General features: G+C 29.2%; 1 protein-coding gene and 1 long non-coding RNA gene across 4 annotated transcripts in view; one reads left to right on the plus strand and one right to left on the minus strand.

Moving 5' to 3' along the window:
• The window catches only part of Fas1 (fasciclin 1 Fas1 domain-containing), a 690,358-nt gene that overhangs the window by 667,662 nt on the left and 12,219 nt on the right, over window positions 1-10,477 (plus strand). The gene's annotated exons all lie outside the window — the stretch shown is intronic.
• Window positions 1-10,477, minus strand: part of LOC143265797 (uncharacterized) — a 141,481-nt gene that overhangs the window by 106,154 nt on the left and 24,850 nt on the right. The gene's annotated exons all lie outside the window — the stretch shown is intronic.

The raw sequence follows: 10,477 nt of genomic DNA on the forward strand, positions 1-10,477 counted from the left end.
TAATTTTTGGATTGATGCAAGGTCATTATTAATTAACCACCTTCCTATGAAACAAAATATTATTTATACTGGATGCTTAATAATTATGGATGTGTAAATGGAAGGTGTACCCTGAATTTGATAAAAAATAGGAAAATAAGGAAAAAGGAATTAATGGTATGATAACATCTATTTTTCTATGATTTTATTTTCTTTATGAACGTAAAGACTCAACCAAAAATTGCGGATGTACTTTTTTCGTTCTCGTGATCTTTGGAATATTTTTCTTAAAATATGAAGACAGGAAATTGCCGACAGATGTCTATAAAAGTTGAATTTCTTACAGTTATTGATTTTTCACCTAGCTATTTATTGGAAATTTTAGAATTGGGGAATTATTGAATTGGGAAATTAGACCGTGGAACGATCAAGCTGGTAATTCATGAATATTTGAATATTTTGCTTAAAAATATGAAGACAGGAAATTGCCGACAGATGTCTATAAAAGTTGAATTTCTTACAGTTATTGATTTTTCACCTAGCTATTTATTGGAAATTTTAGAATTGGGGAATTATTGAATTGGGAAATTATCAGACCATGGAATTATCAAGTTGGTAATTAACAAATTTTAGAATTATTGTATTTTAAAATTGTCGAACATGAGAATTACCGAGTTGGAAAAGTATTATACTGGGGAATTATCAAACTGGGCAATTATTGTATTAGGGAATTATCGGATCAAGAAATCAGGAAATTATTAGATTATTGTCAATAGTTATCTGTAGAGTCGATGAAAGTCTTATAGATATTGTTTTCAAATTCTATTTGTTTTCTAAAAATTGTAGAATTATAAAATTATTGAATTTAAAATTATCGAGTCGTGGAATTACCGAGCCTGGTAATGAACAGTTTTAGAAACTACCGAATTTAGGTATTATCGAATTCCGAAATTATCGAACTTGAAAATGACCGAATTGGCAACTTATCGTACTAAAAAACTGTTGACCAGGGGATTATGTATTAAAAAGCTATCGCACTAGGGAAGTATCGATTTAGATAATTGTCAACAAATTTTTTTTAATGAATTTACATACATTTTCTTTGTCGTATATAGCATTCTACATAAAAAGTATGAAAGTAAAATACTTAAAAAAAAAAAAAAAATTGTGTGTAATCTTATAAAGAAAGGTTTTGGTTCTTCCTAGGTCTATATTTAATTCAATTTTCTCCCAAAATCGAAAGGAAACAGTAAAGGACTCCTCTACATTTATTCTTAGAAAGCCTACGTTGCACCTGAGTGCACAGTGACACCGCATTAATATTCGACTACTACGATATTTAAATAACTGCTAGATATACTAATTTACAATCATGTTAAGGCAGAGCTACATAACTGATTGCTCACGAGTAACACTTCTGCTCCTGAGTAGATCTGAGAAGCACACTAACACACTATGCTCCCCTAGAGAAAGTGGTGATGTAGAGAAAGAAGAGTTTACTATTCAAAACTTACCTATTGCAAATTACCAGGTGTATATCTAACTTGTACGGTTAATGTATATTTACAAAAGAGTACCTAACTCTAATGACCTTAATCTTGAGATATATTGCCAAGGTCGTCATTCTGAGTAACTTTTCCTTATAACTTAATCATTGTTTATTACAAAATTATTAACAAAAAAGATATTTGAAAAAACATTAATATAAACTAACATGACCCAACCTTGTTATATAATTGATGGTATTCATTCTCTGACATTCATTTTTAATTATATTATAAAACATATAAACTAACATAACCCAACCTTGTTATACCATATAATTGATGGTATTCATTCTCTGACATTCAGTTTTAATTATATTATAAAACATGTTAACTTGGATTAGGTTCAAACGGTATTCCTCGATTACATGACCTGAAATTCAAAATAATTGAAATCTGTTCGACTTCATTTATAAAATCACCAGTTAACCAGTTAACTGTGGCGATCTGTTTGCAAAGCGCGTATCAGTGTGTGTCGCGATAACCAAACGCTGACGAGTTAGCTCCCAAGAATTTATGAATCCATCTCAAATCATTTACACTTTTTATTTCTTTATTTCATTTCGTGTTAGCCTCTAAATATTTTAAACATATTACAATTTACGAATATAATTTAGTTTTCGCTAAAATACGCTTAAAAAATACGGTGAATTTCAGATATAGTCGTCAAACACACTTAACTGGTTAAATAGCTCCCGGGTAGACGTGGCCCAAATACTAAATCGCAGTGAAAATCGTCAAATTTTTCGTTCTCAGATTACATGCAAATCTTGATTTTTACTAATCCATTATGGTTAATAACTTTTTAATGAACAACGAACAACAATTAAATCATAGGAAAAAGTAAATCAGGAACGTGTTCTGAATAATATATGTCAAGGTCATTAGAGCTGGGTCGCTTTTTGTTCATATTTATCTTTTCCTTCCTTACATTGTTGATTTTTGTAAGGAAACTTAATACTGATGGCTTTCGTTAGACAAAGTGATGTTGCGAGGAAATAAATCCTGCCACTTGCTATAATAACTTAAAGTCAACATTATGTCTAGTTTTCATGAATGATAGGCTCTTCTTCCTGCAAATTATCATTCTCTCGAGGGAGACATAATCGGTCCTATACGCTGCAGATCACGCTGGCTATATAGCAATTTTTCGTAGGAAAGCGTATCTTGTTCGATAATGTACACTCGGGTGCAACGTAGCCTAACAACAAGTCTAGGGGAAAGAGTATTTCACCGTTTGTGTAACTTCAAAGAGTATTTCATCAACTTTTTGTTTTTCTGAATCCCAAAAGTCAGAGATCTTAAATTTCAAATCAAATTTGAAAATTTGAAAATGCAAGAATTTGCAAATTCTTTGTAATTCTTTGTAATCTTACGCTAAAATTTGGTGATTTGAGAAATTCTTGAACTTTAGAATTTGAAATTTAAACTTGAACATTCTTAAATTTAATAAAATCAATGTTTATACATTTCAAAATTACTAAATTACTAAATTTCAAAACTACTAAATTTCAAAACTACTAAATTTCACAATTACTAAGTTTCAAAATTACTAAATATCAAAACTACAAAATTATTGAATTTCTGAATTTATAATCTTTAAAATTTTTAAATTCTCAAATTTTTAAATATATACATTTTTGGATTCGAATATTTTAGAATTGGAGAACTTGAGAATCGAAAATTTGGAAAATTTGAAACTTCGAAAATTTGATATATATATTATTTTTTTAATTTTTTTTAAATTTGAAAGTCTAGAAATTTCTAAATTTCTGAACCTGAAAGTTTGAAAATTTCAATATTTTAGTACTAAATTAACAAAAGTTATAGAATTATTTTATGAATTTCCAAGTTTCTAAATTTCTAAATTTCTAAATGTGAAAATAAGAAAATTTACTTTCTTCACTAATCGTTACCAACGTTCTCAGTTTTTATCCCACAGTGAGCATTTATCTGGTGGACACTCCTTCCCCTATATCGCCATTTCCCTAGGAAAGCCTAATCTGCTCAGCCGTGTACGCAACAATAACGCTTTTTGACTAGTTTTACCTTACCTCGAGGATTACTCAATTCATCGAAATTTTTTCCAAATTATCTAGCCGTTTCACACGAGCTTAAAAAATACAGCTATAGAAGCACAACATTCTGACACCTCGTCGATCTACGAAAACGTGCATATAAAAACAAATATCAAACCGAATTACTCACTCGACAAATAGCAGGACTTAATGAAACTTTCATAAGACCTATATACGGGAATCGTTTGAACACGTGTCCTCGTTCGCATTTTTGAATCATGTTTCTTCGTTACGATTGCCTTCGAAATCAATCGAGTACGAACGTTTCATGCAGGCTCGGCGCTTGAAAGGAATGCTTTATTGTACAAAAAATACGTAGATCGCGCTTTGCTTCACAACTGTTCACATTGTTGTTGCTTTTTGGGTCGTGCACGATAAACGGTACATTCTTTCTTTGATTCGCATCCGAAACTAACCGAAAACGTCCATCGAAATATGTAGATAAACGAAGCGGCAAGGGCGTAGTCAAGTTGTCGTTCATGGGAGAACAAAATTTGTCTCAAGGTAAATTGCATTGCTATTTTCATGAATTTTGCATTTCTACTGATGTCAACCCATGAGTTAACGCGTGAAGCGTCTGACGTACCTAGAAAAGCTATGACCCAATTGATTAGAATAGATAAATGGACACCTAGACTCACGTATTTTTGGTAAGGTGAAGTGGGCTAAGTTCGTAAACGGTTAAGTGCGTACACAGGCTATTTTTATTACAATATGAGCGAAATTTAGTATGTTCGTTTCCTTGTTTTGTTTCACTATATTCCCTTTTATATTTCAGCTAAGAGTACTTGTTTGCAGTATAGAGTACTTGCATAACGCAGTAAAAAGCATTTTATAGCAGATTTGTTAATAATTCTGCTCTTGCCCCATTGCACATGAAATAAAGTTCCAAAGTATTTAGCTTCAAGTTACGCTCTTACCCCATTGTCGGGGAAAGTTCAGAGTAGTTGACATTTTAAACAATTTCCTATCAAAATCAAAATGTACAAGGAAAGTTAAGGTCCTAGTTAATATTAATTAAATAGTAGTAATTGTGCAAAGCGTTCGATATCGACAGCGTTAAGTATTTACAAAGCAGACTGAAAATACTTAAATTTAAATATCAACTTTACAAAAACCAGTCTACACTTACTCCACTTCACCTTAGTATTATTGGGTCGAGCGGTCACACACCAATTAAGCCAAAAACAATGACAGCAAATATTTTAAGAGAGAATGAGATAGTGCGAATTGCGTTCAGCAGTTGTTATTGTCATTATTTTCACTTGCCGAAATGTAACGCTAGAGTTCACGATGGAGGTACCTTCTTTTGGATCGATCACGCGCCAACTCATCGGTTGACATCGGTACACGATTATTGTAAATTGTATACTTTTCGTTTAGAGAGAAAACCACTTCTTTTCTTTTAGAAGGGGCTCTCTTCGAAGCACTCTGGCTACGTCCTTGCACAAAAATCTATCATGTCTCTCTGTTTCACTTGTTTTTTTAGTTTTATTTTTCTGTTCTGGTAAGTCAAAAGTCGAAGCTTAATCTGTGATATTTTGATGAGGCTTAATCTGTGATATTTGATGAGGCTGAATCAGTGATATTTTGATGAGGCTGAATCAGTGATATTTTGATGAGGCTGAATCAGTGATATTTTGATGAGACTCAATCAGTGATATTGCAGAGTTTATTGCAAATGGGTTGTCGAAACACGGAGAATCAACTGTAGGCACATTTGTTGGTCAAATTATTTATTATTTATTTAAAATCTGTGATTAATTTGAAAGTTATAAAGTAATATTAATGTTGTGCTGTAATTACTAAACCTAGGTATCAGATCTCAGTATTAAATCTGAATTAAATTTAATAAGTATAAATTCAGTATTTCAAGTGTGAAGACAGTGTTATGAAGTAAATTAATTCAGAAGTTAGGAAGAATATATAGATTATAAAATTTTGATTATAAATTTACATGAAATTTTATAACTGAAACATTTGAATAGCTTCATTTATCTGGTTTGGGTTTCGATAAACGAATTAAAAATATATGTTTTTTCAGAGATTTAAATGCAATATTTTTCGAGATAAAAATCGGTACAAAAGAATGGTTGAAAAATTTCAGTAACTAACGTTGTTTTCTATGGTTAGTGTTGGCGTAATTAGGCAACGATTCTGGTTTCCCAAAAAGAAGTTAACGAATTTTCAAATTTTCGGATATCTGAATTCTTGAATTCGTCAAGTTTTCAAATTTGGAAATTTCTAAACTTTCGGATTTCTAAAATTTTCATTTTACAAATCCTTGAATTGCTAATTTAGTAAATTTGTAAATTCTTACTTTTTTAACATTCTAAATTTACAAAAGTTTCAATTTTCAATTCTCAACATTTTTAAATCACCAGTTTCTAAATTTTCAAGTTCCCAAGTCTGCAAACGTTCATATGTTTAAAATTCTGAATCCCCAAATTTTCAAATCCCAAAATTTCCAAAAACCTAAATTTTCAAATCCACAAACCCTCGAGTTCCCCAATTACAAAATTTCGTATCTTTTTAAGTCTCCAATTTTCCAGTTTCCAAACTTTCAAATCTTCCAATTTTATAATTTTGTAAATTACCACATTTTCAACTTTGTAGATTTCTAAGTTCTCAAATTTTTGAGTTCCTCAGTTGTCAAATTAAAAATTTCCATATTTTCAAATCTATTCTTCAGTTTCTAAATTTTTCAAATCCCTAATTTAAAATTTAAAAGTTGCCCCATAAAGAGTGTCTAGTTACGCCGATAATTGTTGTATTAAGTAGTTCAGCATGTGTAATAATTCATATTTTTAATATTTAATGATTCAACCGACGTCAATAGTTAATTCATTGAATTAATCATTAAACAGTCTGCTTGCATTTGTACTTGCAACGTAATAGTTGAATACTAATTATATTTTTTCCTTTACTATCAATTTTATTGTGTTTAATTTTATATAGAGAAATGCATCTAGATTGCATCAAATGTTGTGCGTTTTAAATCGATATACTTGAATCTGATATGTTCATGATATCAGGTACTCTGATTACGTAATTTAAAATACAAAATAAATGTGGATTACTTTGATGTTATATTAGATATTTCAAAATTAGGAGTTAAAATCATTTCTTTCAACATCACTACTTTTAATACGCCATCCAGAACTTTTTATATTATTTTTACATAAAAATTTCAAAATATGCATACTTTATTCGGATACCCTGTCCATTTTGTCACTTGCTTCATTTCAACATGTCATAATAAATAAAAGTTTATGGACATCGATGTGAAATTTCTAAAATAAAATAAATAAAACTTTTCAAAGTAATTTATATATAAATCAGTGTTCTAATCGAGTTAAAAATTTAGTATTAATTTAGTAAATTAAATCTTCATAATAAATGTCTAGAATAAAACTACATTGATCAAAATAATTGAAGAAAAATATTATTAACAGATATAAACAAAAAAATAAATTGATAATGCACCACACAACGATGTCTACCTGGATGAGTTACCTATTTGAATACAAAATTATACGTATGTACAAAATTGAAAAAAAGTGAAGACCTATTAGTTATTTCTACGCGTGCACATTCATACATGTTATCTGAAGCAGAAAGATCGATTTCAACAGAAATTTTACACGAAAAAAGATGCAACGAAAGTGGAATTTACAGGTTTGGATAGATGTGGACGTTTCCACGTGAAACACATTGGTCGCTATTTCCTTTTGCCACGATAAATGGCTAAAACGATATGGATACCTGTAAATTGTCCTCTGACAGCATTTATCTAAAGTCAGTTTTAATTTACATCCTTTCAACACAAGACTTTGTTATTATTTTACAATATATGACAGCTTGTTTTAATAGAAATTTAAAAGCGTTTAAATTTGAACGTTATTCGATAAAAAACCATTTCAAAGCTATTAAATAAAATAAAATTTCAAGACTGTGTCATAAAACACAATATAAAAGTTATTCGATAAAGTGTAATGCAAAAGTTATTAAGTTAAAATACAATTCCAAAATTATATCATAAATCGCAATATTAAAGTTATTCGATAAAGGGCATTGCAAAAGTTATTCGATAAAGCACAATATCAAAATTATTAATAAAATACAATTTAGGAATTCTTCAATAAAATACAATTTAAAAGTTAATCAATAAAGTGCAATCTAAAAGTTATGCAATAAAATGCAATGCAAAAGGTACTCAATAAAACACAATCTAGAAGTTTCTAAATAATTCATTTTTTAAGAAGTTTGTAAATAAAGTTACTAAATAAAATCGCATTGATTCTAAAGCACTATTTTATTTAATGAAAATAATACATTTACGAGAATTTATTCGGAAGACAAAGCGATGAAAACACTTTTTCCGTTCTAAATTTTGTAATAAAGATAAACATTTATGAATAATGCACTAGAAACATGTTTTGCAGTCGTTTCTCTTTTAAACAAATATGGAAGTGAAAATTTTACGGCGGAACGGGACAATTTAAATTTATTTACTGTTTTATTGTTTTCATTTTGTTTTACATGAGTCACTGGAATACGCGATAGTATGCTTTCGTCCGCCATATTTTTCTTTGCCGGTTTTATCGTCACGTTGTGTTCATGGAAATGAAAGCAAATAGTAATTTTATTTTCAGTAAAGCTGGTTGACTTTTTTTATGATGTTCAGTTTCTTTACTGCATAGTGGGTTTGCCAATAAAATGTGTACACAGTCCATTAAGTATTTTAATAGGTAAAACAAATAGAGGGTATGTTGACATGTGTTCTATTTTAAAGTTACAAATTTTTAAATAATCATTAAACGTTACCATCACCTGCCATTTATTATTTTTATTATCATCTTTATGTTTGACGGTAATACTCATGTACGTATTCCATTAATTCATTCTGTGAATATATTTTTTAACAATTAATAAACTTTTCCTTCATCCATCATCATATCTATAAGATAAAAATATAGATTTAGTGCGAAAGATATGTAAAGTATCAATATTTTCTTTTATTAAAGAATTAATTATTAAAACTGGAATATTATACAAAATATTGAACTTTCTTGCTTCTTAATATTTATTATACTTTATTTCTATACATTTTATTTTTGAAACTTTTTACTGTTTAATTGCTAAGTACGTACTGGATAGTAAAATATAAGTTTGTCTTAAGATAAACACCTGCAATTAAAAAATTAGTATAATTGAAATTGCAAAAAAAAAATTGGCTTAATTAATTGGACATAGAATATTAAAAATTGTCTCTATCACAGATATGCACCTTATAAAAATTAAAATTGACATCTTAATGAAAATAAGTAATAATAATTTTGATGTTATATTCATTTGTACTGTTACCATTATTATGTTATAATTTAATGCTCATCGAGTCAAAGTGAAAATACACTCACATCTAATTTTACGTCCACTTTATTATCAGTACAACAAATACATTCGAGGATAATTTTTCAAACGTTATTGACAACTTTTTTAATTCTAAAAATTAACTACATCTATGTAGAATATAAAGTATAACTCTATATTAAAATCCCGGAATAATATTCATATTGTAATGAATTCATCCATGTTACATAAACAGTGTACACACATAAACGTTAACTACTTCTTCCTTTCAAAATTATCGTCAAATTATTTTTAACCCTTTCGCTACAATTATCTGTATTAGAAAATGCTTTCGTATTTTACTAAATATATTGTCCTCATATACATACAATCATAAGTATATAAAATTTGCAACGAAACATTTATACATTCAATCTCATCAAAAAACTTTCATCGCACGCTTGCTATTTTCATACGTAAATGCTTGGTATCGGACGACTACGTTCTTGGTGGCAAAAGGGTTAAAACGGGCAAAATCGCGTGAAAAATTCATTGCGACACGATTCAATTTCGATACACGACAATTTTGCGGTTTCCGGCCACTCTCGGTGAGTGGAGACCATGGAAGAACGTGCACAATTATGGGTCGAGACCGCAAGACGATTTATTATGCACCTTTCGACTACCATTTAAATGCAAATGCCTTGATTACCCCTGGTGCTAATTGCTACGTGTTAGCTCGTCTGCGAATCGCGAATTGCCGATGTGTTTTATGCTTGCAATGAATATTATTGGTCTATAATAATTTAGAGAAAGAAAAAGAAACGCTGCTACTGTAAAAAAGTAATTTATCTGACGGAAAAATGAGATAATGTGGTATAAGCGACGAAAATTATGAGATCGCTGATAAAATTGTGTGAAATGAATAAGAACGAAAATGGGCAGAGATAATTGAGACACAATAATACGTTGGTATTACGGGATTAAAGTTTTAATTTAGATAACTGACTAAAGGTCTTTCCTTTGTTACATGGAATATTTTTGTAACTGTCTTCGAACAAAAAGGCGGAAAAAATTTTGATAATTTTTGTTGTACTTTGCTATAAATTTAACAATTGATAATATAAAAAGAGGGCTATAATGCAGCACCATGTAATTTGCATATTTCGAAATTTCTAAGTAAGCGTTTAAGAATTTGTAATTTCAAGAATTTGAACATTTTTAGGTTAGGTTATAAAATTCTTTGTGTTTAAATTTTTTTAACCCTTAAGGTACTAAGTTTCTATGTCCATGCATTTCTAAATTTCAAAATGTATGAATTAAAAAATTTTTTTATTGGAATATTTGAAAATTTGTAACGTTAAACATTCAAATGTTCATTATGAACATTGATAAATTTGGAAATTTTTTAATTTGAAAATTGGTGATTTCAAAATCTATAAATCTGAACATTTGTAAATATCTGAATTTCGAAATTTTTAAATTCTAAAATTACTACACTCTAAGGATTTGTAAATTTGTATA

Source organism: Megachile rotundata, chromosome 14 (genome assembly GCF_050947335.1).
Source record: "Megachile rotundata isolate GNS110a chromosome 14, iyMegRotu1, whole genome shotgun sequence".
Taxonomy (NCBI): domain Eukaryota; kingdom Metazoa; phylum Arthropoda; class Insecta; order Hymenoptera; family Megachilidae; genus Megachile; species Megachile rotundata.